The sequence below is a fragment of the Ctenopharyngodon idella genome, chromosome 23, assembly GCF_019924925.1.
Source record: "Ctenopharyngodon idella isolate HZGC_01 chromosome 23, HZGC01, whole genome shotgun sequence".
NCBI classification, from domain to species: Eukaryota; Metazoa; Chordata; class Actinopteri; order Cypriniformes; family Xenocyprididae; genus Ctenopharyngodon; species Ctenopharyngodon idella.
Genome location: NC_067242.1, coordinates 23,216,555 through 23,243,711, shown reverse-complemented (window position 1 = coordinate 23,243,711; position 27,157 = coordinate 23,216,555). Strand labels below are relative to the sequence as shown.

General features: G+C 38.4%; 2 protein-coding genes and 1 long non-coding RNA gene across 6 annotated transcripts in view; 1 reads left to right on the top strand and 2 right to left on the bottom strand.

Annotated features, from left to right (window-relative positions):
- Window positions 1-27,157, bottom strand: part of LOC127506353 (uncharacterized) — a 253,846-nt gene that overhangs the window by 12,423 nt on the left and 214,266 nt on the right. The window lies entirely within an intron of this gene.
- Window positions 1-27,157, bottom strand: part of mppe1 (metallophosphoesterase 1) — a 157,818-nt gene that overhangs the window by 12,423 nt on the left and 118,238 nt on the right. The gene's annotated exons all lie outside the window — the stretch shown is intronic.
- The window catches only part of gnal (guanine nucleotide binding protein (G protein), alpha activating activity polypeptide, olfactory type), a 150,174-nt gene that overhangs the window by 106,786 nt on the left and 16,231 nt on the right, over window positions 1-27,157 (top strand). The gene's annotated exons all lie outside the window — the stretch shown is intronic.

The following is a 27,157-nucleotide window of genomic DNA, read 5'->3' as shown; positions in this document are numbered from 1 at the left end:
CCGGATTGCTTTTGTAGTGTAAATGCTCATGTGGTTGAAAGCGTTCGAACAGTGCAAAAGACTGCCTACTCTCCGCCTACTGACCTAACGTGTAAACATTATGGGAAGAGCACTAGCCAGATGGGATTTAAACTTTGTCAGCTGAAGAACCAACTTTGGTTTGAAGACAAAAAATGTGCCAAGCACATTGTTCTCTCACCATTCTTGATTTCTGGTTTGCGGCTATCAGAGCAGCAACGGAAACTGCTGCTCTCCGTATGTTTTTCCATCACCTCCGGTTGCATTCATATGTAAATTGCATGAGCTTATTTTGTCCATTAGATCGAAAGATCTGAAAAATCCTATACATTTACCCGAACATACACACTTCCCTCAAAGAAATCAGGACAGAAGTGGTTGAAAGTGGACAAGAGAGATACCAGGTATAAACAGGTATGTGTCTCCCTTGTCTACTTGTGATCCAATCGACCAAAATGCATCTTAATACCAGGTGTAAACAGGGCCTATGATAATTCAGTTCGAATGTCTTGTCAGTTTGAATTGTTATTTAGCTCCTCTACTCATTCGATGGCAAAGTCACCCCTTCCATCCCAAAAAACAAAGTTTTTATGAACAGCTCCCTACATAACACAATAGTTCAAGTAACTAATATATTACAAATGTGACAAGATTAAGCGAGGGGAACCAAAAGAAAAAAAACTTATATTAGGAGTATGTTATCTCACTTTTCGGACACACTTTAAGTGTTGATGCGTGAAACGGGCAGTGGAGGAGGTTTAGACATTCCAGGCTTATAATAATATTAATGCAAATGAAAAGTGAACTCGACCTTGCTAGTCAGATGCGCTCTTCGGTGGCAACTAAAGCACAATTAATTCACAACATTCTATTACAATAGTGTTCTCATTATAATTTTATGCATTTGACAGATTGGCAATGCAAATAACTGTATTTTGCACTTGAAAGTATTTATTTTTCAAACCATGGTATATATTGTATATGCACTGCCCGATAAAAAAAAAGTTGCTGTTTGGGGCAAATGATAGGCAAATGCTTAAGAGTCAATGATTGAATCATTATTGCAGTGATTATTATGTTCCTAGCATGTTATATGTGTAGCTTTTCATTTCTTAAACAACCATGTAGGAAGACACACCATGGCTATATTCCAGGATGACAATGTCCAGATTCATCAGGCTCAAATTGCGAAAGAATGGTTGGGAGGGAGCATGAAGAATCATTTTAATACATGAATTGACACCTCTGAGTCCAGACCTTAAATTCATTGAAGGTCTTTTGGAATGTGCTGGAGTAGACTTTACAGAGTGCTTGACTCTTGCATTTTCAATAAAAGATCTATGGATAGATTAAGTCTATAATAGATTAAGATATTTGATGGAAATACTTCCAATTAATAGGTGCATCAATTTTTTGTTCAAGATCTTGTATTGACAATGCAAGAGTCAAGCACTCTGTAAAGTCTACTTCATATGGCCATGATGTGTCTTCCTACATGGTTGTTTAAGAAATGAAACTACACAACTTCATTAATTAGGGTTAGATGAACTGTTGCCAAACATATAACATGCTAGAAACATAATAATCACTGCAATAATGATCCAAGAAGCTTAAAAGAAGCTACTCAAGAGCAGTGAGTGGTTTTCTGTTTTTCTGTTGTTTGGTTTACATTAACAGCATATAAAGCAGTAGGAACTGTATATTACACTGCTGTCACTTTAAAACACAGATCTAATATACACATGCAATTTCTTTCCCTGATGTTTACGTTCATAATAGGTCCCTTTTAAATCCAAACAGCGACTTTTTTTGGCCGGGCAGTGTGTCAATATATTGGACCTGTGCATTCGGTCTTTAAGTGACCGCAGCCTGGTCCAGCCCTATCTGGTACAGTCTGTGTCATAAATATTAATCAAACAACTAAAGAAAAAAATAAAATCACTCCCTGATTTTGACCAAATAGCTTTTGTAGTTAATTTAATTCATACTGTGAAAACTACTGTTTTTTTTTTTGTTGTTGTTGTTTTGTTTTTTTATATATTTAATGACTTTATTCAATTTCTGTAGCAGTTCTTACCTGAATACTAGGCTACACCTAAACCTACCTGGAAAAAAGAAAAGAAAAGAAAAAAAAAAAAAACACTATTTGTGTTTTTGTTCTGTTGTGTTTATTTGTCCTATTGCCTGTAATTTGCTTGTTTTTAGGGGTCCAAGCACCGAAAGTGCCGGAACCCTATTGCAATCATACTGCTTTTCTTTTTATTATTAGGGGGCCAAGAAACAAATGTGCATAGGCACCTATTGTATCCGTTAGTCTTTTCTTTTTAAAGCACCGAAGGTGCATAGGTACCTATTGTACCCGTTCTTCTTCTTCTTCTTCTCTTGAGTGTATGGCAGTCCATAGAACCATATGGTAAAAAGTTGTGTAATTTGGTAATCAGATATTGGACAGTCTGAACATTAACCACACCAATTTTGGAGTCTATAACCCAATCCCTCTTGCACCACCAACTGTCCAAATTTTCACTCATGTTTATGCTAATAACAACAAACAATTTTTTTTTCCCCCTCTGATTCCTTAGCTCAAGATGATTCAATTCCACTGACATCATTTTCCGTCATAAAAATGTTTCTACCACTTTGAATTTACTGAAAAAACTTTTTCTTTCTTTCTTTCTTTCTTTCTTTCTATTTGTATAGCACAATTTAATACAACAGATGTTGCTCAAAGTGCTTCACAATCACATAATCAAACATGATGAATAACGCTATACCGGTATGAAAGTGACTACCGGTATTATGTTGTGCCATGATATAGATTTTGCTATACCGTGGATACCGTTAAATATTCATGAATTCAAATTTTGCATTTATATTGTTTTGTTTAATTTTGTACACTTTACAACTTTTAACACTAGTAATGACAATACAGAGTCGAGGCCGATGAACGTTTAACTTTTTGTCCTCTACCGTGTCCAACACCTCACTACACAGGCATAGTAATCAAACAGAGAGCATTGTAACAGTTCAAATGAATAGAGCTCAAACCGCCAACTCAAAAACACAACATCAACAAACAAGCGTGCATATTGGCAATAGGGGTGGGAGAATAAAATTGATGCATAGATGCAACGATTCTGGATCGATTCTGAGCTTAGATTTTAACCGCAGAAGCACATTAAATTTGCACTTCATTACATTTCGATTTCAAATTCTCAAGTGCGCTTTGTGAAGAGCTCTCACGTGTGCGACTAGTGCTTAAATGTACTTCTCAAAATGCTTTTATGACGCGAAAATAATATAAACACAGTCAGTTATGTATTTAAGTCTTAGACAGACAGGACAGAAACTTCTTATAGTTACTGCAAAAGAGATCTGTGTATTAGTCTGGATGCAGTTTAGAGATCTCCCGCTACAGTATGTCATCAGTAATAATCAAACAACCATAAAGCTGAGAAAGTAAAAAATCATTTACAGCTCTTGAATGGAAATGTTCTGAAAGCACTCTTTGTTTATTGCTTGTAATGTTTTGTTGTTTCTCTTTATTATTTACTAGGCTATTTGCTTTTATGTTTTGAAAATGTATGTAACTATATAAAAATCTTAACTTAAAGTTGTATTAATGTATTTTTTAACTTGTCATTATTTAAAAAGTACTTATAATTCCATATGTAATTAATAAAATATTTAATAAACAAATGAATTAATAAGAATAAAAAGTATCAAGAATCCTTTTGGAATCGGATCGTGACTCCTAGAATCGGATCGGATCATGAGGTGCCTAAAGATTCCCACCCCTAGTTAAGATAAATATATTGCCTGTAATTTAACTAAGGTCTACTAAAATGTGATTCCAATTTTTTTTTCTCATATCACGATATAATATTGATATCGTCTGGACAATGGAAAATATCGTGATATGAATTTTAGCTCATATCACCCACCCCTAATGAATACATGAAGAATGAACAAAATAAAAGGAAACATTCACATTGTTACGTACAGAGGGGAGCGGAGACACTGGTAAGTGTAAACAGAGTGTATTGAAGACAACAGAGCGTGCAGGCAGAGTGCAGGTGAGTTGAAGCAGGTGGATATGTAGACTGGACGTCATACTGGATCTGATACTTGTCTTTGTTTTCTCAGGGAGCGTGGATGCAGATTGACGGAGAGCAGATGAACACACTGAAACTCACAGGAGACGTGGAGACACAAGGAATCACAGAGGACGCTGGAGACAGGTAAGTAGTCGCACAAGGGAGTCCTGAAGGTAAGCATAACAGGTCAGTATGCATTAACGAGACCGGACAGAGTTCAGGAGTGTGTTTTATGCTGCTGTGGTGATGAGTGCTGATGAGTGTCAGGTGTGGCTGGTTAATACTCAGGAGAGGGAGTACGTTGTGATTGGGTGAGTGTAGAGCCTGGCGTGTAGAGCCTGGCGTGTCTGTGACGGAGAGAGTTCTGGGCGTACTCGGCCCAGCCCAGGAACTGGTTCCAGGAGTCCTGGTGACCGTGACAGAAGGTACGTAGGAAACGGCCAATCTCCTGTATCTTCCTCTCCGTCTGCCCGTTCGTCTGTGGATGGTAGCCAGAGGAGAGACTTATGGCCACACCTAGGAGTTTGAAGAAAGCCTTCCAGACTCGGGAGGTGAATTGTGATCCACGGTCAGATACAATATCTTCAGGTAATCCATAGTATCTAAACACATAGTTGAACAGTAGCTCCGCGGTTTCCATAGCTGTGGGCAGTCCAGGCAGGGGAATTAGTCGACAGGACTTGGAGAACCGATCTACTATAACCAGCACGCATGTACATCCGTTGGAGACTGGAAGGTCAGTGATAAAGTCCACTCCTAGGTGTGACCAAGGACGAGTGGGAACGGGCAGAGGTTGGAGTTTACCAGAGGGAAGATGGCGTGGACTTTTGGAGATGGCACATTCCCTGCACCCCTGTACGTACCTCCTGACGTCGGATGTCATATTTGGCCACCAGAAGCGCTGTTTTAACATCTTTGATCCAGGACGATAAGAGATGGTAAAATTTAATCTCGTGAAAAACAGAGCCCATCTTGCTTGGCGGGGATTCAATCTCTTGGCATCCCGTGAATACCCCAGGTTCTTATGGTCAGTCAGGACCACAAATGGATGTTTCGCTCCCTCAAGCCAATGCCTCCACTCCTCCAGGGCGAGCTTGATGGCGAGAAGTTCTCGGTTGCCGATGTTGTAATTTACCTCCGCCGGGTTGAGTTTCCGGGAGAAGAAAGCACACGGATGGAGTTTTCTGGGATTCCCCTGCTGCTGTGATAACACCGCTCCCACTCCGGTGGTTGAGGTGTCGACCTCGACGACGAAGGGGAGATCTGGGTCAGGGTGAGCCAGGAGGGGAGCGGTTGTGAACGCCGTCTTGAGGGCTTCAAAAGCTAGTGTGGCGGCTGGAGTCCAGGACAGAGACTTGGGCTTATTACGGAGGAGGTTGGTGAGTGGACTGGTGATGGAACTGTAGCCTTGGATGAAACGTCGATAGAAGTTTGCAAACCCCAGGAATCTTTGTAATTCTTTTACAGATGTGGGAATGGGCCATTCTTTTACTGCAGTAACCTTCCTCTTGTCCATGCGGACGCCACTGCGATCGATGTTATATCCGAGAAATTGCACTGAGGGCTGATGGAAAGTGCATTTCTCGGCTTTTAGGAAAAGGTGGTAGTCCTTCAGGCGTTGGGAGGACCTCCGCAACGTGCTGGCGATGTTCGGCCATGCTCCGGGAGTAGATTAAAATGTCGTCAATGTAGACCAGGACGGACCTGTGCAGGAACTCCCAGAGCACCTCATGCATGAAGTCTTGGAATACGGAGGGGGCGTTGACCAGTCCATACGGCATGACAAGATATTCATAATGGCCAGTAGATGTCACGAAAGCTGTCCTCCACCCGTCCCCCTCACGTATTCTGATGAGGTTGTACGTACTGCGGAGGTCCAACTTGGTGAACACAGTGGCGCCACGTAGATGTTCCAGAGCTGATGGGACGAGAGGAAGGGGGTAACGGAACTTGATGGTAATTTGGTTGAGAGCTCTGTAATCAATGCAGGGCCGCAAGCCTCCGTCCTTCTTCGCCACGAAGAAAAAGCTTGAAGCAGCAGGGGAAGTGGACGGTCGGATGTAGCCTTGTTTTAGAGCCTCGTCGATATACTCCTCCATGGCTTTCTCCTCCGGGACGGATAGGGAATATATTTTCCCCCTGGGCACTGGCTCACCTGGGATGAGGTCGATGGCACAGTCCCATGGCCGATGGGGAGGCAGCTTGGAGGCTTGTTTTGGACAGAAGACATCACTGAAGTGGGAATAACAGGCAGGAATGTCAGTAGAGCGTTTCTCAAGTGGACTTTCCACTGTAGTAGCACAGACTTGGATTTCTTTGGAACTTGGAGAACTGAACACTAGGAACTCAGGAAAACAGTCTTGGAAACATTGGTGACCCCACTTCAGGATCTCTCCTGTCCTCCAGGAGATGGTGGGGTTGTGCTGCTCAAGCCATGGGCGCCCTAGAATCACGTCAGCTGTTGAATCCTCCAGAACCAGCAGCTGGATCTCCTCCATGTGGAGAACTCCAACTTGGAGAAGAAGTGGTCCCACGCTGTAACGTACTTTCCGCAAGGGTTTTCCAGTTACCGCGTGGATCTGGTAGATCTTCGGCGTGGGGGTTGTCTTGAGGTTAAGCTGGCGACAGAGGGCTCCGGAGATAAAGTTTCCAGCTGACCCAGAATCGAGGAGCGCACTGACTGGAAGACAGAATTCAGCAGCAGTAAGTTTTACAACAATTGTGAGTGGTTTCATCTTATTCATTGTGGGCAGAATGACACTCACCATTGGCCGAACTGGACGTATGGGGCATTCAGAGATGTAATGCCTAGCACGGCCACAATATAAACAAAGATTCTGGGTCAGCCTCCTCTGTCGCTCAGTCGACGAAAGACGAGAGTTTTCTCTTTGCATGGAATCATTTGCTGGTTCTGGGGAGCTGACGGATTCTGGCTGACGGAGGTTGGATGGAAATAACGGCTGGCCCTGGTGCTCTTCAAGGCACAGCTGCATACGAGTGGCGAACCTGATGGATAACTGGAGGAATTTCTCAAACCCGATGGAATCCTCGCATGCAGCGATCGTGGATCGAGGCCTTGACGATAGGTGGTGATTAGGGCTTGTTCATTCCAGCCACTTGCAGCAGCTAGGGTTCGAAACTGGAGGGCATAATCAGAAACAGTTAGTGAACCTTGTTTCAATTTACATAATCTCTCACCAATTGATGAATCCCAAGCGGGCCTTCCAAAAACTTCCTTGAAGTGGGAAATGAAACTCGACAAGGATAATACATCAGCATTATTCAGATTCCAGAGAGGTTCAGCCCATCGAAGCGCTTTTCCATCGAGTTGAGAGATTATGAAGGCCACCTTTGATCTATCATCCGGGTATAAGTGCGGTTGCATCTCCAGGACCAGCGTGCACTGCAAGAGGAAACCGTTGCAGTCCTCCGCCAGACCAGTGAAGGGCGCCGGTTTGGCCATGGGACTGGTGACCGCAGATGGTGAAGGAGATGCAGCGGTGAATGCGGAAGTGCTCGCTGGTGTTGTTACCGTGGAAGTGAATGTGCGTCGAAGTGCATCAGCCAGGTCTTGAATCGGGTCCGGAGTGCTCATGTTGTTCATTCAGTCAGTTTAGGTCTGGTCTTCTGTTACGTACAGAAGGGAGTGGAGACACTGGTAAGTGTAAACAGAGTTTATTGAAGACAACAGAGCGTGCAGGCAGAGTGCAGGTGAGTTGAAGCAGGTGGATATGTAGATTGGACGTGATACTGGATCTGATACTTGTCTTTGTTTTCTCAGGGAGTGTGGATGCAGATTGATGGAGAGCAGACGAACACACTGAAACTCACAGGAGACGTGGAGACACAAGGAATCACAGAGGACACTGGAGACAGGTAAGTAGTCATACAAGGGAGTCCTGAAGGTAAGCACAACAGGTCAGTATGCATTAACAAGACCGGACAGAGAGTGATTGTTCAGGAGTGTGTTTTATGCTGCTGTGGTGATGAGTGCTGATGAGTGTCAGGTGTGGCTGGTTAATACTCAGGAGAGGGAGTGCGTTGTGATTGGGTGAGTGTAGAGCCTGGTGTGTCTGTTACACACATAGACATAGTAGCGATCAACGCCTGTTCATGAAAGTTCCCAAATGGTATTTAAAAGGTGTTTTTAACAACTTTAAACTTGGGCAATGAATTGGCTGATCTAACAGAAAGAGGGAGATCGTTCCAGAGTTTGGGACCAACTTGGGAGAAAGCTCTGTCTTCCCTTATGTTTATATTTTGTCCTGGCAACACAGAGAAGATTTTGATTCTCTGAACTCAAGGATCTAGATGGAGTATAGACTAACAGCATATGAGAAATGTAAGCAGGAGCGTGATTGTGTAACCCCTTAAAAACAAGTAAAAGTATCTAGAAGCTGCAATCTGTATTTTCTGTAGGCGCACCATTGCTCTGCCGTCCATTCATGTGCATATGACTGCAGTGATCGCTTTCTCAAAATCAACGGCAGATAAAAATACAATAACCTCAGTTCTGTCATCATTAAGCTTCAGGAAGTCAGCAGCCATCCAAGCTATAATGTCATGTAAACAGGCTAATAAATTGTCTATTGTATTAGTATTTGACTGTCTCACTGGCAAATCTGCGTATTATCCGGATAGCAATGAAATTATACTTCTTGTTTTCAGAAAATGGAAACCAGGGATAACATATAGAGAGAAAAGTATTTGTGCAAGAATCGATCCCTGTGGGACCCCCAAGGAAGATGTGATCTTGATGAATTACAATTCCCGGTGCAGACTGAAAAAGATCTGCCCGTGAGATATGATTTAAAGGGGTCATGACATTTTCCTTGATCTTTTGCCATATAAGAGGTCTTTGTGTCATTAATACATCCTGCAAGTTCCATAACTTAAAACGTCCTCGTCATTAACCCCTTAAGCCCAAAGTGTTCTGCCGGCGGAACACCACTCCCCACGAAAAAATCATAATCAAATTACTAAACAACCACTGACAGGAATAACACAAAAGGTATCATTTTAAAGTTAGAAACTCAGCTTTTTAATGCATCCAAAAATTTTGTTCAACTCTTAACAAGTGCTGAGTCATCGCTCTAAAACGGAGTGTACCACCCACGGGCACCACCTAGCTATAAAAAAATTAATAATCATATTTTTCAATAAATGTAAATAATAAACCAATGCATCATTTATGTAACGTTTTGGCTTGTAACTTCAAGTTACTTCCGATTGTGGAAAATTGGACATCATTACTTACAGCAGATTCTCACGATTAAAATTAGTCCAACAGCATAATCCAATAAGCCGATCACAAGATATTAATCACGCAATTACGACACATAAAACCCCATAGGCACACAGATGCTAACTAAAACTAAAATGTAGCTATCACTTCGCATTTCTGCTTATAACTTCATGAAACATGCATAGATTGTAGAAAACACATCATTACTTACAGTGGATTCTTTCAATTGAAATGAGTCCAAGATCAACATAATCCAATAAGACGATCATGAGTTACACTACGTGAAAGAACGATTTTAAAAATGCCCATCAGGGGGTGCCAATGGATAAACAAGGCTACCTTGGTTCCAAATGCTGTAACTTTTAATTTCTTTATGGGATCACCACCAAATTTGCTCCAGATACAGCTCACATAGAGTGGAACATCACCAAAACATCTCCTCCTACCTTATTTCCTCACTGAGTTATTGCATGTCAAATATGAAATATATGTAAAATTTCCCTTGAGCAAACTTTTATTTTTTGGCTTTATCAGCAGTTTCTCAGCATGAGAATGTCCAAATTTAATTTTTTTTTTTTTTATTTAAAACAATACGATTTTTTTCTTTCAAACAATACCAACCTTTTGACTATCCTTGCTAGAGATTTGAAGTTACGAGTCATTATTTTTGTGCATGTCACTCAGAAAACAAACAAAAAAAAAATTACAAAGAGAAACATCACCCAAAAAGAATGAACCCGCACCTTATTACCTTCATAAGATATTCCATTTTATATTAGAAAGATACGTAAATTTTCCTTTTTTTTTTCTTTTTTTTTGCACTTTATTTGCAGTTTGTAAGCATGAGAAACCTTTATTTGAAGTTTCTCAGCATGAGAGTCCAATTTTTTTTTTTATTTTTTTTATTTTTTATTATGCATCAGTAAACCAAGCCAGTGACGATCAACGATCAACTTCACATTGTTTCTCTTAGTAGCATGAAAATAATCAGATTTTTAAATTGTGATTAAATTACATACAGAAAGCGATCAAAGTACGCTCCCTTTACAATGGCTAAAGCTATCAATCACACAGCGCTAGTTTATCTGGACACTTGCCAAAACTGCTGTTACTGTATTCACGTTTGCTGTTAGTTGTGGTGAAAGCATTTTGTGAGAGTGCAGGAATTGAGTTACAATGATGAGATCACTGCATACACACAATCAACAGACTGTCATCAACTCTGTCGGTTGCTTATCACTGCAACCTTTCATGTGATGGGAAAAGATCTAAATATAATTAAAGCTGCAAGCAGCGATGAAACGGCCCTCGCACCCGGGCTCACCGCCACCCGTTGGCCTTAAGAAAACAGTGAACAATGGTTTACAGCGAAAACTCAAGATCTTTGCAATTTAACGTCACAAAGGTCTTTAGATTAGACTGATCAAATATGATGTTGATCTGATTAAAGCTCTAGGACAGTGGTTCTCAACCGGTGGGGCGCGGACACTCTCCTGGGGGGGGGGGCGCGAGTAAGCTACAGGTTGAGAGGAAAAAAAACCTGAGAAAAAAAAATTTGCAAATTTTTTTTATCACTAAACTACTGTCATAAAAAGTTATAGTTTTGTATATACATAACTCCTGAATAAAATTAAAATGTGTTTGGACTGATTTAAAAAAAAAAAAGTTTTGAACAAATTTGATTGGTTTGTCGATAGTGAGCGCAAATGCAGGTGATAAGCGGTTTTATTAAGCGAGTCATTGAGTCGTTCATTCATGATTCGTTTAAACGGCCGATTCATCAAAAATGAGACAGATGTTTGTGAATGGGTCATTGAATCTTTGACTCAAACGATTTGTTCAAACACTGAATCATTCAAAACACGATTGAGTGTTGCTGTAAGATGCGCTATGTTGTGATCTTTGTTTGGATTCATCGGATCTATTTTCGCTGCTAAAATAGACCAAAACAGTCATTATTTCGTCTAAAATGTAAGTGACTTTTAAATGTAAGTGAATATTATTAACTTGTTTGTTGAACTGTCAATAGTGTCACATTTTCAATCGCGAGGTGATGGTAAATTAAGTGATGGTCAATTGTCAGCTCTCTTGGTCGTCAGGTCGTGTGATGTATGTTGCTGAACTGTATTCAAATGTTATAAATATAAAAACACCACATTTTGAAATTTAACTGCAGTATGTCAATTTAGTTTATTTGTGTGTGCTGCGCTCATAGACTTTAGAAAACGGCGCTCATTTGTTTGATTTCTCCTCGAGAAGCTGCGCAAGCCTCAAAAGTTTAAGGTCCTTGCACCCTGACTGAGTCCGAAACTGTCATATTCGTTTTTTCATATTCGTCATTTGGTGGCTCTCAATTGTCAAAAACACCCATCAAAATATTTGCTACGGATGCGAAAAATGCAGAAAATCGAACCATCCGAATTAATTTTTATGACGGACGGAAGTTTCAGAGGCTGCAAACGTATAAAACGTGAGGTCGTATTTAGTTATATATATATATATATATATATATATATATATATGAACGAATAAACTAGTCAGAATATAGGCTACAGTTAAAGCTTTCCTTTACCTGCAAGCTTCTGTAAAAAATGCAGATGATGCCTACTATTAGGCCTAGTAATAATAACAATAATAAAGCATAAATTAATATCAGAGGTCTGGTGCCAATTCCCAATTATAGCAATAGCCTAGTAATGATAATAGGCCTACTGATGATAATAATAATAATAATAATAATAATAACAACAACAACAACAACAACAATAAAGCATGTAACCATGTAATATAATTATATAGCAATAGCCTAGTAATGATGATAGGCCTACTACTACTCATAATAATAATAATAATAATAATAATAATAATGCCTGCAAGCTCACATTAGAAGTCTGGTGCTACTGCCAATTATAACAATAGCCTAGTAATGATAATAGGCCTACCTACCGCTACTGATGATGATGATAATAATAATAATAATAATAATAATAATAATAATAATGTGGGCCTAAAAATAATAGCCTAGGGCTATCTATCTATCTATCTGGGGCCCCAACTGCAATGAACCAGCTTTGGGGGGGGCCAGCTTGCAAAAGGTTGAGAACCCCTGCTCTAGGAGGAGTTCATTAAAGTACAACGTCTGGAAATGGCAAAAACTTTTTGCAAAGAAAATTAAAAATATCTGACTTCCTGTTGGTTTTCAGATTTCACTCCAAGACTTTTTTGTAGGTATTGGGCTCCTAGATGTGTGTACCGAATTTCATACCTGTACGTGAAACGTAGGGTCAGGGGTACTTCGTTGAAATTTTGTAGGTGGCGCTATCGAGCCATTTTGCCACACCTAATTCTGAAACCCATATCAGATGTAAATTTTCACCAGTTCTGACGCATCTGCAAAGTTTCATGAGTTTTCGAGCATGTTTAGGCCCTCAAAAATGTGATTCCCCTTTCATGACTAACTTAATATATGCATGTAGATGTCTTTATGCCAGGACTCTAATAAAACATGTGAAGTTTGGAGCAGATCTGACATTGTATTCCCGAGTTACAACAACTTCCTGTTTCATGGCGAAACATCAAACTTTGTCAGGCCGCCATGGACACGCCCTTCAGCGAAAACTCTAGATCTTCGCAATTTAACGTTGCTAAGGCCTTTAGATTAGACTGACCAAATATGATGTTGATCTGATAAAAACTCTAGGAGGAGTTCGTTAAAGTACAATGTCTGGAAATGGCAAAAACTGCCAAAATTTTGCAGAGAAAATTCAAAATATCTCACTTCCTGTTGGGTTTACAGATTTTGCACTCAGGGGCTTTTTTGTAGGTACTGGGCTGTTATATCTGTCTACCAAATTTCATAACTGTACGTGAAACATAGGACGAAGGGCGCTTAATTGAAATTTTGTAGGTGGCGCTATCGAGCCATTTTGTCACACCTAATTCTGAAACCCATATCAGATGTAAATTTTCACCACTTCTGACGCATGTGCAAAGTTTCATGAGTTTTCGAGCATGTTTAGGCCCTCAAAAATGCGATTCATTTCAGAGAAGAAGAATAATTGGCCGAGCAATTACAATAGGGTCCTCACGCCATTGGTGCTCGGGCCCTAATAATAATAATCCTTAGAAAAACAAGAGGGCGCTCTGCGCCACCAGTGGCTTGGGCCCTAAATAATAAACGGAGCAATTCCAATAGGGTCCTCACACCATCGGTGCTATTTATAAGTGCACCTCATGAAACATAATAACATAATAAAAAAAATCCACTTCATGACCCCTTTAAACCATTTAAGTGTATTCTGAACAAACTTGATTTGTGTTATGACAACCAGGACCTGTACCTGTACCGTTATGGCACAGTGCCACGGAATATGAATTTGTGGAAGGACCTTGCTTAGAACCCATAATGGGGAAGGTGCAACTTGTTCTACCAGCCTCAAAGTGGACTTCCAACTTAAGGAAGCCAATGCCTTGGCAATACTCAAGGGAGCTTCCTGCTTACTGAACCCAACACTAAGAGGAAGCTGCCACCTTGTTGGTATTAAGAAGCTTACTCCCCTTTTAATAGATAAGAAAGTTAGACTTCAAAAAAGTATATTGAACTTGTGAAGGAGCTGCCTGCTAAAAAACCTAACCTCTGGGGAGGCAGTCTCAGCTTCAGGACACATAAGGGCGCTGCCATAGGGGGAGGCAGCTTCGACCTTAAAGTACTGCAATGGCTCATGAATAAGCTTCATGAAGCATAAGGGAACTCCCTACTTAGAAAACCCACTGTAGGGGAGGCAGCTTCAACCTTAATGTATTGCCAAGGCTCGTGAGAGAGCCGCCTACTTAAGGAACCTGCCATTAAGGGGAGGCAGATTCAACCTTAAACCATTGGCTCATGAAGGAGCTGCTTAAAGCCCTCAGCACTGGGACGAGTCAGCTACAACTTCAAGACCTAAGGGAGCTGCCTACTTAGAAACCCACTAACTAAAAGGGGAGGCAGTTTCAACATAAGTACATTGCAATGATTCATGAGGGGCTATCTGCTTAGGGACCCAACCTCTGGGCAGGCAGCCACACCTTCACAAAACATAAGGGAGCTGCCTAATTAAGGAACCCGCCATTAGGGTGAGGCAGCTTCAACCTTAATAGATAGCAATGTTCAAGGAGCCGCCTGCTTAGGAACCCCATTTATGGGGGAGGCAGCTAACTTCAGGATCTAAGGGAGTTGCCTGCTTTGACCTTAGTGAATTGCAGTGACTTTTGAAGGGGCTGCCTGCTTAGGGACCCAACCTCTGGGGGAGTCAGCCGCAACTTCACAAAACATAAGGGAGCTGCCTACTTAAGGACCCCGTCATTAGGGTGAGGCAGCTTCAAACTTAATATAATGCAATTCAGGGGAGTGAAGGCCTCTAACAGAACAGCTCTCTATAGCGAGAGGAGGCCTAGCAACACTCCAGTTTAACATTCAGTAGCCAGGGAGGCTCACAGAGAGCCTGGCAACTTAGCCCCTGGCTGAGCTCACGGGACGGAGGCCTCAACACTATGTCCTATGCATGTCAAGGAGGCTACATAATAGAGCCAGCAGCTTGACACAATGTTGGGTGGAACTCGGGAGAGTGAAAGCCTCTAACAGAATTGTTCTCTATAATGAGAGGAACCCTAGCAATGCTCTGGCTGAGCCCATAGAACGGAGGCCTCAGCACTCTGTCCTACTCCTGTCAAGGAGGCTACATAATAGAGCCAGCAGCTTGTACAAAATAAGACAAGATATTGAAAAATATTGACAAAATATTGTTTTAACAGAACGACTCTCTAGCGAGAAGAGGCCTAATAAAGCTTCAGTTAAATTGCAGTAGCCAAGGAGACTCACAGAGAGCCTGACACTGTCATATGCCTTGCCATTCAGGAGTGATGCAGTAGCATAAAGATCTAAATGGCAGGATAAGAGCCTTCATGAGGACGCCTCAACCAAAAATAGTATGGAAGCATCAACACATCTCTGCACTCATGCAAACCTTCAACATTTCATCCCCTTGGAATTATAAGGTTCTATCTGACATTTTTGTCAAAATTGAGTTATTCAACTTATTTACATTATGTGAAGTTTCTTTTTTAAAGTTGTTTACATTTTGGTACTTATTTTTAGAAAACAAAAAGGTTCTATCTACAAAGTCACACTCTAACTTGGTTCTAAAAGTTTCTATCTGCGTGAGCCAATCAGCATTCCGAAGGAACACACGAGGGACCAATCAGGATCAGCTTTCTTTGTCATGTCACCGCTATAACGGAAGAAAACGCACGAAAACGCTAAATCAGTGAAGAGAAGACTAAATAATTTCACACAACGCGATGTTTATTAGAAATGTCATGATCGACTATTTTATTTATGATCTGTCAATGACAGAGCAGCCCAAATTCCAGGGAATTACAGTCTTTTTGTGTGTTTTGCTGTATCTGTTGCTGAGGAGTTATTTTCAGTTACACACTACACTAACATTAGCCAGCAGCGCTATTAAGAGGATAGGTCCTGTTTTTGTAGTCTATTTGCTTTACTCCAGTTATGTCATTAGCGGCGTTTCCACTGTCGGGCCTAAAGCGGGCATGCTAGTGCGTTCCAGGGCCAGTCGCGTTTCCACTGTCACTTCCGGGGCTTGATCGTGCCTTGTCGGGGCTTCCTCGGGGCCAACGGCCAGGGTTTTTTAACCCACCGAATACCTTGGTCCAAAGCGGGCCAGCTCGGGCTAGAGGGAGTGGTTACGAACAAAGGCAGAGTTTATCTGAGTCAGGAGAGTCGGGAGACGGCAGCGCCGGCGCCACGGATGATTTCATAACCAGTTAACATCAGCATTACAGACTTTTAAAATCATTTTAGCTCAAAACTCACTTTCGTAGAGCAGCGAATGTTTGAAATAACTTCTGTTTGTGATCCAATGTGGATTCTGATCACCATAGAAATACGCGCTATTACCATAGTAAACATGGTAAATACGACGAAATCAGACAAATCAAATATGTAGGCTATCACACATTCATTTTATCATAAAATAAAGCAACTCTTTTCGGGAGCTTCCTCTGACTGAAAATATAGGCCTAATTGTTGGGACTGTCACTAGAGAGGATGCTAAAGCTTTTCCTTTTTGGTGAAAAATTTGTAGAAATGATAATTCTTTCTAAATGTGATGTAAACATACTGTCCTGTGACTATAAATAAACAGAAACAGACGCAACTGAATAAGTAACGTTACGTGCGTCCTCTTTCTTTGTGAAATAACGGTAAATACCACTTTATTTCTGTGACTAATGTTTAATCTTGACACAAGTTAATTCATTATGATCAATTTATCGCTTATTATTGTAAAACTGTGGTAAAACATTGATGCTTGGGTTTAAATCTTTATGTAAACAACAAAATGCCAACAAACGGCCACTTTTATCATGTTCGCTTTATGATCTGGCTAGTTTCCCGTGATTACTTTGATTATTTGTCTGATAAAACTTCCATTTGTTGGTGAAATGATGGGTTTGTGTGACGTTCTAGAGAGGCGTGTTAAGGGTGTGTTTTAGTGAAGCCCTGTGGAGCTTCTGGCCCGACAGTGGAAATGCAGCGTGATTTTGGGCTCAGTGCTACAGGTCCAAGGCTATTAGCCTAGCCTGGCCTGTTGAAAGCCCTGGCTCGCACTGGCCCAACAGTGGAAATATTTTTAATTATATACAGTCAATTAAACATTTTTCAATGTTTATTAAACTTTGTTAATCACCTTTGCTGAAGCGTTGTCTGTTTTCTTGCAGTTTTTTAGTCTTAAAATGTCTTAAATTTTACAATATTAAGCCTTAACCCTCTGGGGTCTGAGGATTTTTGGGGCCCTGGAGAAGTTTTGACATGCCCTGACATTTGTGCTTTTTTCAGTTGCTTATAAACATATTAATGGCAAAAGTGTCATTACACTGTATTCAGCACGTACTAGGCTACCATAATATGTGAGGAACATGTATGTACATGTTTGTATTTTTGAGAGAATAACCTTTATGCGTGGTTATTGAAAAAACAAAAAACTTAAGTCACTGAAATACAGTAATAAAATAAATATTAAATATGTGTTCACAACACTTCTGGGTGTTGGAGGTTGTAGACTAGAATTTTTGCTTCAAAATTATGTAAAAATTATCCTGCCTACTCATTCATATAAAACAATATATTGATTTAAATTTTGTAAGACACTTTTTGTCAAGAAAGACAGTATGCGGGAGGCGTGAATCTTCATGAATAATGCTGTGATTCACACGTGAGAAGACAAAGACCCGCATAATGACCTGCATAATGAGCCCTTTCAGTCAGGTAGGCTATGTGAGAGGACACTAAAACAAAGTACAAAGTAGTTTTTTTGGTAGTTTATTCAGAATATAGTTAACAATATAAATGAGACACATTTTGAATAAATGAGGGCACATTTTGAGTATACAGTTTTACCTGGAAATAAATCCTGTTCAAAGATATAAGTGAACATTACTTACCTGGCATTCCAAACCTTTCCTGCTTCCCGTCAGTGATCTCACCATTATATTCATTCAGAATGTCCAGTGTGGGCCAATATCTGGTCACTATGATTCTCAAATCTGTGAGATAAAAGAAAAAACCCTCTGTGAGCATGCTGATAAATTATATTTATTATGTTTTTGAAAGAAGTCTCATGATCATCAAGCCTGCATTTATTTGATAAAAATACAGAAAAAAAACAGCAATACTGTGAAATATTACAATTTAAAAATAATGTATTTCTGTGATGCAAAGCGTCTAAACATTCATATTACCTATATGGTGTTTTACTATACCATATTACCTATATGGTATTTCACTCATCTCAGTATAGCAACATAGTTTGGGAATAGATATGGCAATTTACTAAGTTGTGTAGTAAACCCTCCGTCGATCTGCCCCATTAATTCACACTGAGACACACAAAACTTGCAGAATTCATATTAAAAGTATTTTGTTTGTTTTTTTGTGGTTTAATATTCACAGACACTATATCGCGATTAGAATAAAGAATTTGAGAATAAAAAACAGCTTACCTTTCACAATCATCGGCTTCATCCTCGAAATGAAAGTGAAACCAGCTCTTCCACTGAGGTAAATCCTTTTAGAATTATTCCTCACCGCATCTCAAAACGATGAAAAGTACATGAAACTGACTAAACTTGATGCCTTTTTCCGAGCTGATGTGGGCGTTCACTCTGCTGCATTGATCGCCTCAGAATTTGCGTCTGAATAGCGCGAGCGGTCCGTGGGTGTGGCCGCATTAGCAGATAATGAGCTGAGCCACAAACTACTGACATGTCTCTATTTTCATACAGATTACATAAACAGAGAATATTTGTATTCGATTTGACTTACATGATTTAAAACCTGATATTTCAACGTTTCTTTAGACATAAGTCACATTTTTGTGTCATTAGTATTCACTACGTTACAGTTCATTTTCTGAGAACTATCAGATTGGACTTCATTCAGAGAGAGACTGCGGCTCGCGCATCATGTTCGTTTTCTTTATTTTGCAAAAAGCACAACGTTTTGTTTTTACTCTGTACACAAATAAAAGACGACATTTCACAGATTAGAATGGTATGTAACTCTTAACTGATATGTCCAAAATTGACAGAGTATTTTTAGTCTCTTTCACACTGATAAGAAAAAAACCGAGGTGGTATCACCGGCGATACCGCCGACTCCAGGTCAAATAGTCAATAATTTAATTGATGGGGTCTTAATTACAACAATAAACGTTAGCATGTTATTTCAGCCATACTGATGTCTAGAGAGAAATCCATTGTACATGTCCCACTTTCTGTGGAATAAAGTTCTGCTCAGATGTGTTACAGTAGCTGCTTTCTGTCTAAACAAAAGGAAAATTAAACTTAAATGGTTCATGCAATAATGTATTAAATTACCCATCATATTCCTTCCTAAATTTAACATCTGCACTGGACAAAATATTTAGCACTGCCTTTTATGCTTAACTTGAACAAGAAAAAAATATTCATTTAAAATATGAAATAAGTGTAATAAAAACCATTAAATTTAACTTTTGTCATGCATGTCAACACGTTACAACACTAATTTTATGTTTTAAAACAAATTATAAACAAACTGTGTGTTTATAAGCAAACTGTTGCTTCAGTTCATTTTTTGGCAGATAGAACCTTATAATTCCAAGCGAAAAGTGTTTTTTTTTTTTAAATTAGAAGGTTCTATCTGCATTTGACCTGTTCCAAAAATCCCCATTTACAAATTTGAGAGGATTTTGATATTGTATATTTAGAATACATTTAGGGTCATTTTCATGTTTGAAAGAAACTTGTTCCCCATATAGTTTTTGCTATATGGAATGCAAAAACTTTGAAGCTCAATATCTCAAAACTGCTCAGAACCCAGATAGAACCTTATAATTCCAAGGGGACGATTTATTAAAAAAATACAGGCTGAATATGGTTTCCCTTACAATCTGCCTCAGCGTGGAGATAAAAGGGAAAACATCAGGCCCATAGGAGCGGGACAGTTATGTCAATAGAGAAATTACTTGCAGAGTCTGCTCTGAGTGATCTTCCATCTCTCGTGCCACCAAACCAGATCTTTGTCTGTGGTGTGGTTCATAACTTCCCAAAAACTCTAAACTGAAAAAAATAATGCCTACTACACTCTTTCTGCCCCTGATTCCTCATAATTAGAAACAACACATTGAGCAAGTAGCAATATTTCAGCCAACAAGAGGAGCCCAAAAAGAATATTTTCCTGTTTGACTCCTCTGTGCTCCACCTACAACCCCCATGCTCGATCCCGCCTCACCGCAGGGACCTTAACCATGGAGTGTAGGCGCTCAACTCTATAGAGCATCAAGTCTGGGTGGAACCAGTTACTGTGACCGCATCGCAAAAAACATACTTTTAACCCCCTTGAGAGTAAAGCATGCTTAGTTCAAAAATCAGATTCTATCCCTCTATAAAGAACCATACGAGACAGACACGAATGCATCGCTATGAGTGCCTTCAACTCCCTCAAGAGGCGAACGCACTCGTGCAAACGCTAACTACTATCCCTCAGGGAAGAGCAGAAAGGAAAAGGCTTCTTACCTGTCTCTTGTAGTCAGTCTCGTGAATGCATCATACCTAGTGCATCCAGCTTCTTCGAAGAGTCGACAGCATTCCACCCAAATGCATGTCCCACATCGAGAATAGGGATGGCGTGAACAGAGCTTTCTAATGAGAAATCCTCACAATGAGCACATTCAGCTCCCTTGAGAATTAAACGCACGTGCTCTTCACTCATGCACAAAGCGCACCAGACACACATGCTTCCTGAAACGCTTGGCAGTGTTTCTTCATGATATTCACGTTCACACGTACACAAACAAACGGATTCAGAAGACAAAAGAAATTGGTGACGTCTAATACAGGTGCCCGTTTATACTCACAGGAAGTATAAACTATTACAGGAAGAACACATCATTACAGGAAGAACACTACATTAACGTTTCTCAGTTCAAGTTCATGCGTGCATGATTTTGTGCAAATTTAAGTTGTAATATTATGTCAATTAACCTTCTAGCAAAGCACTTCAGTTTATGGGTGTTCATCTCTTCAGCTTCAGCGCGAGCAGCTCAAACAGCAATGATGTTATCTAAATGAGAAGATTTGGGAAAAATATCCATATTTGGAAAAAACATCTATTGTTTGTGATCCTTATTTCATTACCTCCAACTGTGTTTTGTCCCTTAAAAACATTTCTACAGCCCACGAGAATAAGGTGGATATCTTGTACATGTTCATCGCCATAAACTGGAGAAAGTGTTACCAAAAAATCTATTACCTAACAAAAATATAAATAAAATAACATAAAATACCTAAATGCAAACAAGTCATTTGACAACATTATTTAGACAATAAAGAAACAAAATGCATGTGCCATGGTGGAATAAATAATTGAAAATAAGGAAATGATTTTAATCAAACCATATGTTGATGAAAATAATACGAGAACAATACAAGTCCTAGTTATTAAAAATAATGCATTAATGTTTTTGAAAAAATATGAAACATTTTTAATATTACAGTAATAGTAAACATCTTTAATGACTGTTTGAAATATCATCATTGCTGTTAGAGCTAAGCTGAAGAGAATGACCACCCATAAACTGAAGCTAGAAGGTTAATTAACTCAATGGAACACATCCTATATAAGATAATTCAGATATTTATACAAAATAAAAATAATATTACAACTATGTGCACAAAATCACGCACAGATGAAATTGAACTAAGTAAGAATAATGTAGCTGTTGTGGATACGTTCTTCCTGTAACAACACGCCGAAACACAGCAACTAAGCCCAAAGAATTCACGTTTTATTACAATAGTCTATACAATTATAATGTTATGAATAAGACAGCCCCAATCATAGTTATTAATGATTTGCGTTGCTGTTTGAGAGGAAGATGATCATCAGTATTGTACTCAATCAGGCCCCTTCCATCGCTGCTTGCAGCTTTAATATTTTTTATAACTTGATACTTTTTTTTTTTCAAGATTCTTTGATGAATAAAATGTTAAAAAAAAAAAGAACAGCATTTATTTAAAATAGAAATCTTTTGTAACAATATACACTCTTCAAATGTTTGGGGTCAGTTTTTTTTCTCTTTTTTAAAAGAAATACTTTTATTCAGCAAGGATGTGTTCAATTTATAAAAATAAAAAAAACATCTAGACTTTTGGTAGATATTGTTAGAAAAATTTTTTATTTTAAATACATGCTGTTCTTTTTAACTTTTTAATCATCAATTAATCCTGAAAAAAAAAAAAAATCATCCTATTAGAATGATTTCTGAAGGATCATGTGACACTAAAGATTTGAGTAATGGCTGATGAAAATTCAGCTTTGCATCACAGAAATAAATTATATTTTAAAGCATATTAAAATAGAAAACCATTATTTCAAAAACAATAAAAATAGTAATGTGTCCAAACTTTTGGCCAGTACTATATAATGTTATCATTAAATGTTAATCTAACTTTTATTGTCAGAATTAATCTTTGTTGTTGTTCTTACTTAGATAGTAGGGCTGCACGATTTATCGCAATTTTATTGCAGGTGATTTGGCAAAGGCTGCGATTATTTTATGCGCAGCTTGTCAGAGCTGTACCACTCTGTGATCAGTAGTAAATGCTTCTCCATCTGAAAGCCAGAGGGCGCTCTCGCACAAAAACTGCAAATATGCCCTGCTGCCGAAGTAGAACACGTGTTCCATTCCATTTCACCATTCCAGGAAATTTATACTATCGCTGTAGCTGAATAAACAGAAGATTGAAACATTTTGATTGATTAAACATGAATAATAAACACAAGACTGCCTTATTCTGTGTAAGAAGCCACATCATCTCACAAGGATGCTCAACTGTCGTTATAAAGTGAGTTTGGAGAAAAACATGTTATTAAATGTTGTCTTTTGTTGGACAAGATGTTAATAAATGCTTCTCATGTCTGGAAAGATGTTTGACGCGTGTTGCTTTTTCAAATGTACATAAGTGATTCAAATTTGCACTGCTTTCGGATGGATTACCATTTGGAGCCATAGCTCATTGACAAGCCGCACATAAAAAAAAAAAATAATAATAATTGCAGCTTTGCGATTTCATAATCGCACTAAGCCAAATCGTTTAAACGCGATTTCAATGTTATTTTTCTAATTTTACTTTCTAATTTCTTTATTTTTCTGATTAATCGTGCAGCCCTATTAGATAGTGCGCCCTTGTTTGTCTCCATGGTTTATGGTTGGTTTCACCTGTGTCTAGTTTAGTGACTCATTTTTTTTTTTTTTTCAAGCCAAGTACATTTATAAATGTATAATTCATACCCTTTGTTTAGTTCAGTTCTTTGGTGTTGTCTATGGAATGGTCAGAGTTTTTTTTACTGGACCTTCCTGCGCCGGAGATTTTGGTTTTGTTTGATTTTGTGTTGAATAATAAAGAAGGACTGCTGCATTTTGATCCACACATCATGTTCTCTTCTCTCCTGTGACTGACCCGTGATATTTATATACCCTAATAATATTGTCAACACAACATATTTGTCAAGTTACCAGATGATTAATTATATTGCTGTATATTAATGAAGACAATTTAATTATTGTATAAGATAATATAAAGTATAGCATTTTTATAGGATTTCTACACTTTTTCTAACATGTTGTCAATGTCATAGTTTGTTCTAGTATTTTGCATTCGTACTTTCTTCAACCCGATTTATCTACTGTAGTGTTGTGGTGTTGCTGGAGTAAAATATCACAGGCCACACACAGAAATACAGTATATTATATGATTAAAATAATTTTTGCAGGCTGAAATAAGTGATTTCCTTTGGAAGACAATTTTCTATTTTGACACCAGCATGTATTGCTCATTATATTGTATTGTATTGTATTGTATTGCATTCAGCGCTCAAGCATCCAACAGCAGTGTAGTATAATTATAAATAATTGCTTAACCTCTTGAGGCGCACCCCACTTTTGAGCCCCAAACAGGAAAATTACATGCTCAAATGGTTGTCTTTCCTAAACCATTTGGAATATGAGCACAATTGTGGTATCATTGGAAGAAGACAAATTAAGCTTTATTCTCAAAGTTTTAGAATTAATAATAGTAAAAAAAACCTAGACAAGCTGAAGTTTAATGGAATGAAAATGTTTTTTGCATAACATTGTTATCATTTTAAAAAAAAAATTAATAAAGATGCCTGCGAAAGTAAAAAAAAAAAAAAAAAAAAAAAAAAAAAGTCTTAAGAAGCTATGTTTCAAGTTTGAGGATGATATAACAAAAAATTAAGTCCCTGCAAGGTTTTTTCTCTGACTAGTGCCTTTTCCAAAAATGGCCACATGGAGCACCAAAGTGCCCCTTGGCAACACAATTGATCTGAGGGCTAGAGAAAGCTGTTACAGTTACCTTTACATGTACCACATATACTAAACCATTTTTTTTTTTAAAAAATGTAAAATAATTACAAACAATTTCATGATGTTAAAAGTTGGTGTTTAATTTAAAAAAAAAAAAAAAAAACTTTAAATCTGTGCACACGATTTTAGTGTTGTCATTACTAAATTTACACAAAACCTAGCTGTATACAAAAGAAAGATAGAAAGAAAAAAGAGACCTTTTTAAACCTTTAAACAGTTTTTGTCTCCATACACAGAAAGTGTGTTTGATTGCCAGTCGTTCACAGAACAATTATAAATACATATAAACAGATGCTACATCACTAGGCAATAGCTATATTGATGATCGACTGAGACAGCAATAGGCCTCCAAAAGCAATCATTTGGAGGCTATACATAAACTATTATCACAACGATGGCCAATCATTCAGATAAAAGACAGCATTTAGTCTCCAAAAACAATCGATTGTCTCAATACATACACAGACATTCCACTAATGGTGTCCGCCCATACAGAACGAGCATCGCTGTGATTCTGCCAATGACTTCACTCTCCATGTCATTCTTCTAAAATTTTTGTCCGTCAGATTTACTATAATGACAATGGCTGGAGAATATGCCTCTCAAGACACCACAAAATCCAACAGCACTGCTTGGATATTATAACTAAAACTGTTGCACTATTTTGAAAAATAAACTTTAGAGGTGGGCTCATTTGTTTGTGAGAGTCTAATGTATACGATCATATACAGTTTTACAACATAAACGGTGCTCAGATTGCATAATTTTTTGAAGAACGATGATGGAGAGCAGATCGTTCAGGAGAAATATGATGTAAACAATGGACAATATATCATTTAAAGCTTTTGTGGACAATAAATGCTGTTGGATGTTTTTCAATGGACAGTAAACCCTTCGAACTTTCAAATGATGTATAATTTGTTATCATTCTCAATACTTTTAGACAGTATTCTATATAGAAAATGTATATCATGGTAAACAAAGTGACGGTGTTGTTTCCAGTGCAGCTCCAGGATTTTTTTCTTGGCGGTGCTATGAGGGAATTAACAGTTCAAAGGGGGTGCTAAGAAAAAAAATTAAGTGCATCAAAAACTTCAATACGCAGCATTTATTGCATTGTACTTATTTCATTTTCCATACGACCTTAAAAAGAACTCCCTGCGCATCCATGCAGCCTAGCATGAATAAGAGCAGGGAGAGCAGTAATAACCCCCCAAAACAAAACCATATGCTGATATCCCCCAACACAAACTGACTGTGAAAATCTGAATGCCATGTTTCCTTAAAATGCTGTTACCTGAATGAGCCCAGGCCACAAGCATGTTACCAGCAGTGTTGGGTAAATTACTTCAATAAAGTAATTAATTACTAATTACATCATCAATATTGTATTTAAAATACTTTTCTAACTACTCTGTCTGAAAAGTAATTTAATTACTCAATAAGTAACTTACTAATTACTTCTTAAAATCCCTATAAACCTTGACTGGATAGACAATAGAAAGGAAATTCTTTTAACAATTTAGTCAAACATGGAATAGTTTAGCCTTTTATAGCTTTTTAAAACATGTTAACTTTATTAAAACATATACTATAATACTTTTATTTACTTTATAATAATTCATTTTTTTTAGTAACAAATAGGGATGTCACTATACCAACAATCTAGTAGTCAGTACCAATACCACCAAAAGTGCACAATACTCGATACCACGGTAAAAATATATAAAAATTCAAATAAAACAATGCTATATAGGCTAATTTTTTCCAGGTAGGTCTAATAGTAAGTAAAAATACCACAGAAATTGAATAATCAAATATAAAATAACTCTGCATAGTCATAACTGTATAAATTAAATATAGTTTAATTCTTATTAAAGTTTTTTCTTTTGTTGTTTGATTATCATTTATAATACAGACAGCCAGTAGTAGACAGTAGCATGTTTTAAAGACTGCTGTCACTAATGGACGGAGACAATGCTGTTACATGCTGTTCACATTCACATAACCAACGCGAATATACGCCAAATCGGGCATTTTGACATATGTGTAATAAACCGCGAAAATTGACACTCGTGAGGGATAGCTATGTGTGTGCGCTTTGGCTGACTGAAGACGTCTCAGAGAGCGCGTGCAGTTTTTTCTCCCTAGGACATAGTTTACATTTTACTGTAATGTTCTTGTCTTCCTGTGTCAAAAAAGTTAAGTAATGGGAATATTTCCATTCTGCAAAACAGCCACTCACTTCTGCCGACATCTTCAGACAGCGACAACACAGCCAACTGGTGCGCTCAACTGCACTACAGCTAACGATTTTAAAGAGGCAGCGTTCACTTTTACCTTTAGATGACAAATTTAGATTTTAAATTCAATATTGATTTAAACAGAACTGTTGAACTAATTTACAGTATGTAACGCAAGTAACTGTAATCAAATTACCTAAAAATGAACAGTAATCCCTTATATTACTTTTTCAGTGGATAAGTAAGATAAGACTTAGTAACGCATTACACCCAACACTGGTTACCAGTACCTGAAAGCTTAAGCAACAGCATGTTGCCAACAATACTGGAAGACTTAAGCAATGAGCATATTGCCCTTACCAAGATGACCTAAACGAGTATGTTGCAAATACCCGCATAAGGCATAGTAACAAGCATGATGCCAAAAGCTTAGCACAACAGGCATATACTTGGTTGTCGGTTTACTCCTGTAAAAAAAAAAAAAACATAATTTCTTTCTCTTTTTTTTTTTTAAATGGGGAAGCTTACCACCCTAATGGCAGCAAATCTGATAGAACAAGCATGTTGTAA